This window comes from Syngnathoides biaculeatus, chromosome 11, assembly GCF_019802595.1.
Source record: "Syngnathoides biaculeatus isolate LvHL_M chromosome 11, ASM1980259v1, whole genome shotgun sequence".
Taxonomy (NCBI): domain Eukaryota; kingdom Metazoa; phylum Chordata; class Actinopteri; order Syngnathiformes; family Syngnathidae; genus Syngnathoides; species Syngnathoides biaculeatus.
In genome coordinates, this window is record NC_084650.1 from 3,475,370 (window position 1) to 3,481,466 (window position 6,097).

Here is a 6,097-nt window from a genome sequence, read left to right on the forward strand (position 1 = left end):
TGTGTTCAGGAATTTATTACTATGCTAGTTATCATGATAAAAGTATATCATTACTACTATAGTTGCTGTTTGGATTGTTTTATCATGCGTTTGTTTCTGTTAGTCATAGTCTGAATTGTTCTATTTGTGAGCTGCGTGCGTGTCTTGAAGTGTGACCAAGTGACACCTGGGAGGCGGTGCCCCCCTGCCGACCTCAAGCTGATACTCCTGAACACTGGTAAGCGATGTCGCCATCCTGACCTCAGCATGTTTCCCTTCTGATCTTAAGCAGATACTCCTCAACACTGGGAGGAGATAACGCCTTTCTACCACAAGATAATACTCCCAAATGCCATACACATGTCTTTAAACAATGCCCTGCTTTTTCTCTTGTGAGTTTATCAGGGCACTCTTCCAGCCTTGAAGAAACATGTACATTAGTGTTTAGGTGGTGATGGTGTAGCCATCTGTGTCAGCATTTTCACTGTGTAACCATGTAACCCTTTGACCTGAGAAAGCAATAAAAAGAGCAGACAGGGAGTACCACTTTGGCAGTCTGAGGGAGCGCACTCACACAGTGTGTCCTCCGTCTGTCCCGTGCACGAAAAGACAATCTTGGTTGGTTTGAGTTCACTCTCTACAGTCCTCAGGCTTGTCTTAGCTGTTTTTCTAGGAACATCTCTGACAACTTGTTCATAGTCATATTGCAAAGATTAGATTAATTCATCAAGAACCCAACAAAGCTCAGAAATATGCATACATGTAATGTACTCATATGTACATCCTTTGGGTTGTGCCTGCCCAATTGATTGCTTTCACCAAACAAAATGACACCCACCATGTGGTGGTGATAAAGTTACTGTGCATCCTCCACTCTTTTTAACATGGCTTCAAGGTAAAACTCTGTCTGCAAAATTTTGCATTGTTGAGAAAATAGCATTTCCCTTGAAAAAAAATTCCCCAAGACACATTTTTGCGTATGAATTTGCAAATTCATAAGAAAAATTAGAAGACAATGACTCATTCATTATTAATAACACCCAGAAGATTTTGAGGGTGTTCCAATTACAATTTTCAGTCCTCTCTGTTTCTAATTGATGCATCGGCTGCAAAATACTCAGCACCCCTTGCAATCTCTCCACCCCTCTCAAAAAAAATTCAGTCGGGGGATGCAGACACTTTCATCTTCAAAAAAGACGAGAGATGCCAAAAAAAGTTTGGGAACCACTGCACTAAAGTAGCTTCAACCAAGTAAAGCACAATGACCGACTAGTCAGATTTGTTGGAGTCCACATCCCAGACAAACTCACCTGGACTGTTAATACCACGGCGGTAGTGAAAAAGACCCAGCAACGACTCCCCTTCCTGAGAGTGCTCAGGAAGAACAATCTGGAAGCAAAGCTGCTACTGGCCTTCTACAGAACCACCATGGAGAGCATGCTGAATGTACAACAGCAGACAGGAAAGCTCTGCAAAGAGTGATCAACAGCACCCAGAAGATCACTGGCTGCTCTCTGCCCTCCCTAGAGGACATTACCAACTCTCGCTATCACAGGAAAGCACCTAAGATCGTTAAGGACTCTTCCCATTCTGGTCACCACCTGCTGAACTTGCTGCCCTCTGGCAGGCGTTACAGGTCCCACAAAACACGGACAAGCAGACTCAAAGACTGATTTTTTTCCTAGAGCCATCAACTCCTTTAACTTAAACTCAGTAAACATAACAACAATTTGACGTCAAATTGTGCAACTGCACTTCTTGTTTGCTTTTCATGGTTTTAATAATCTTACCAATCTCTGGATAAGGGAAATGAGACTGAAAAATACACTTTATTTATGGATGAATTATTTTTTTTTAAAGTTCTTTTAGCAATAACTGTCCCTTGTTTGTAAATATTTTTATGAATTACTCTACTTCATATTTATGATGGTCTCAAGCACCTTATGGAGAAATGCTCATTGTCTCATATGCACAGTCATATAATGACTTTTGATTTTGATTTACTGATTTTTGAGCTTCCTCTGTTACTTTTCTTCATATTTTAATTTGACTTTTATTTCTGATCAGAGTCAATTAATCCAACAGAACAGAATTTCTGAGAGAGACAAAAAAAAGACAAAGACAAAGTGCTAACTAAACAGAATGAGAAAACTAAATCATCCCATATCAACAAGAAAGAAACAAATATGGACGTTACGCGAGACTGTAGTGCCAGACCCTGTGAAGGAAGAACAGAACAGGACAGGACAGGACAGGAGAAGCATGCAAGACAAGGATCATGAACCCAGCTATCAACTGGAATGTGGTGGGACTGACTGTGAATTGTAGAAGTCTATACAACGAAAATATAATTGGAGTGATTCATAAGCTCTTCGTGTTTAAATAAGTTGTTTTTTGCAATCCCACACTCAATGAAACATGCAAGATAATTTATGCTGAAAAGAAATGTCCTATAATTGCTGTGCCCGCAACGTTGAGGCCAAGGAACCCACCCAATCAAGCGAGGTCAGAACCGGGACTCGGGGTCCACCCGAGAGTAATCCTGTGGATAGAACACGTTCCACACCAAGGGACCCAGGGCAGTCCGCAATGTAACATCCACCCCCCATGACTGCTAGGTCCCAGATTGGCAGTCATTGACCCTACCCCATGAATCAGTGCTTCCCCCCACGCCCACACTCCTCGAGTGGTGTAGTGCATTTAAAATCTGGAGGACCAGAAAGTTGAGAGGGGGGAAGGCAGGGGTGCCAGGCACTACAACCTAACAGCCCCCCCACCACCACCACACCCACCCACAAGCCACCGCCTACCAGAGATGGGTGTATGTGGTGAATTAAAAGAAAAAGGGAGGGGATGAATGTGTGTCATGCATTTAAAATCCAGGGGGCCAGGCAGAGGTGAGGGGCAGAGCGCTCAGACCATGAAACAGCACTTACGCGCTGGAACCCGTTCCATCACTATAAATCAGCGGTGTCACACTCATTCTAGCTCAGGAACCACATGGAGGAAAATCTTTTACTAAGAGGGCCAGACCAGTAAATCATGGCCTATGTATACCAAGTTATATAGTTTTTTATATATCAGTCCCATCATCGTGATCAGTACCCATTTCTTTAAAAATGAACGCAAAATTGAAACCACTCATGGGCTGTCGTTATGAGTTAATTGGCGGCAAGTCCAATGACGTTGCTTCAAGGTGATACACCCTAAGGCCATGTATACATGGATACAGAGTACAAGTGGAAATGCAAGAAAAGTGTTTATGATCATCGTGGATGTCCCAAAACACTGGTTGATTGAGGACGAAAAGGTAAAACGCTAAAAGGTCAGTGTTTGAATTTTTGTTTTCCCCTTTGGTTTGCTTCTTTCACGTCCCTTCAAACATAGTCTTTTGCTGATGCTTGTGTCATAATTTTCTGTACATGCATGAGGGTTATGATGTGGTGCAGCTGACACAACCTAGAGCTGAACACACCCAAGACTATAGAGATGATCATGGACTTCAGGAGGCCTCCTTCACCACAGCTGCCACTCACACTGTCCAACTGCCTTGTGTCAACCGTTGAGACCTTCAGTTTCCTGAGAATTACAGTCTTTTCGGACCTGAACTGATGGATCAGCGTCAGGTCCATCCTCTAAAAGGCCCACCTGATGATGTAGTCCCTGTGGCCTCCCACAGGAGCTATTGAAGCAGTTTTACGCAGCAATCATTTTATCATTCCTGGGTTCCACCATCACAGTCTGGTTTTGTGCTGCCACAAAAAAGGACAAACTTCGACAAAACGGACAATGCTAGAAAACTCGTCGGTATCCCACTACCCAACCTAAAGGATTTACACGCTGCCATAACTAAGAGACGGGCATGCAAAATCCTCTTGGAGCCTCCACTTCCTGGTCACCACCTCTTCCAGCTCCTTCCCATGGGTAGGTTTGCAATAAAGAGGATTTTGATTCTGATCAGTCCAAACACAGTCATAGTTAAATTGACAAAAAAAGAAGTAGCTCTGGGCATTCAAATGGAATTTGGCACTTGGACCTGCAGGGTAATTTCAGCCATCTCAAACTCTTCCTGGTCTTAGCTCAGTGGTTTGTTTTCTTAGTTTGAGTGGTTTTCAACCACAGCTCCATTGCCTTGCTGTCTGTTTATCACACATCTATGTTGAAGAGCTACCAACTCACTGCCAGACAAAAAGACAGAATTTTTTGATAAATATCAACAGATAAATGTCAATACAATATTTCTTTTATTTTTTTTATTTTAATTTTCATTTAAATAAGAACTATAAAGATAAATATCAATATTTAAAATGTCTGTTTACTATTGACTTAAAGAATAATTTCAATACTGGAGTTCATTTTAAAAAAAATGATTGGCAAAAGTGAGATCTAATTAACAAATATATAAATTAATAATTTTACCAAATTTTTGATCTTTCTACTCATAAAATGCTCAACTTGGTCATTATCAACTGGTGTCCCTCCAGAAAAGTGAACATAACACCCACAGGACTCTTAAATGTAGTCAATTTTTGGCGAAAACATTTTGAATAATTAATGCACCGAAACCAGACATCGAAGACAAAGAAGAGGAGGAAACCGGATCCAGCGTCAGAAGAAAAAGAGGAATGCACAGAGCCTACAACTGAGTGTAGGGACTTTGAATGTTGGGACTATGACAGGAAAAGCACAGGAGTTGGTTGACATGATGATTAGGAGAAAGGTTGATATTCTGTCCATCCAAGAGAGCAGGTGGAAAGGTAGTAAGGCTAGAAGTTTGGGAGCAGGGTTTAAATTATTCTACTACGGAGTAGATGGGAAGAGAAATGGAGTAGGGGTTATTTTAAAGGAAGAGCTGGCTAAGAATGTCTTGGAGGTGAAAAGAGTATCAGATCGAGTGATGAGACTAAAATTTGAAATTGAGGGTGTTATGTATAATGTGGTTAGCGGCTATGCACCACAGGTAGGATGTGACCTAGAGTTGAAAGAGAAATTCTGGAAGGAACTAGATGAAGTAGTTCTGAGCATCCCAGACAGGGAGAGAGTTGTGATTGGTGCAGATTGTAATGGACATATTGGTAAAGGAAACAGGGGCGATGAAGAAGTGATGGGTAAGTACGGCATCCAGGAAAGGAACTATGAAGGGCAGATGGTGGTGGACTTTGCAAAAAGGATGGAGATGGCTGTAGTGAACACTTATTTCCAGAAGAGGGAGGAACATATAATGACCTACAAGAGCGGAGGTAGAACCACGCAGGTAGATTATATTTTGTGCAGACGATGTAATCTGAAGGAGGTTACTGACTGTAAAGTAGTGGTAGGGGAGAGTGTAGCTCGACAGCATAGGATGGTAGTATGTAGGATGATTCTGGTGGTGGGTAGGAAGATTAAGAAGACAAAGGTAGAGCAGAGAACCATGTGGTGGAAGCTGAGAAAGGAAGAATGTTGTGCGGCCTTCCGGAAAGAGGTGAGACAGGCTCTCGATGGACAACCGAAGCTCCCGGAATACTGGACGACGACAGCCAAGGTGATCAGAGAGACAGGCAGGAGAGTACTTGGTGTGTCATCTGGTAGGAAAGGGGAGAAGGAGACTTGGTGGTGGAACCCCAAAATACAGGGAGTCATACAAGGAAAGAGATTAGCGAAGAAGAAGTGGGATACTGAGAGGACGGAGGAGAGGCGAAAGGAGTACATCGAGATGCGACGTAGGGCAAAGGTAGAGGTGGCAAAGGCTAAACAAGAGGCATATGAAGACATGTACACCAGGTTGGACACGAAAGAAGGAGAAAAGGATCTCTACAGGTTGGCCAGACAGAGGGATAGAGATGGGAAGGATGTGCAGAAGGTTAGGGTGATTAAGGATAGAGATGGAAATGTGTTGACTGGTGTCGGTAGTGTGCTAAATAGATGGAAAGAATACTTTGAGAAGTTGATGAATGAAGAAAATGAGAGAGAAGGAAGAGTTGAAGAGGCAAGAGTGAAGGACCAGGAAGTGGAAATGATTACTAAGGGGGAAGTCAGAAAGGCACTACAAAGGATGAAAAATGGAAAGGCAGTTGGTCCTGATGACATACCGGTAGAGGTATGGAAGCAATTTGGAGAGATGGCTGTGGAGTTTTTG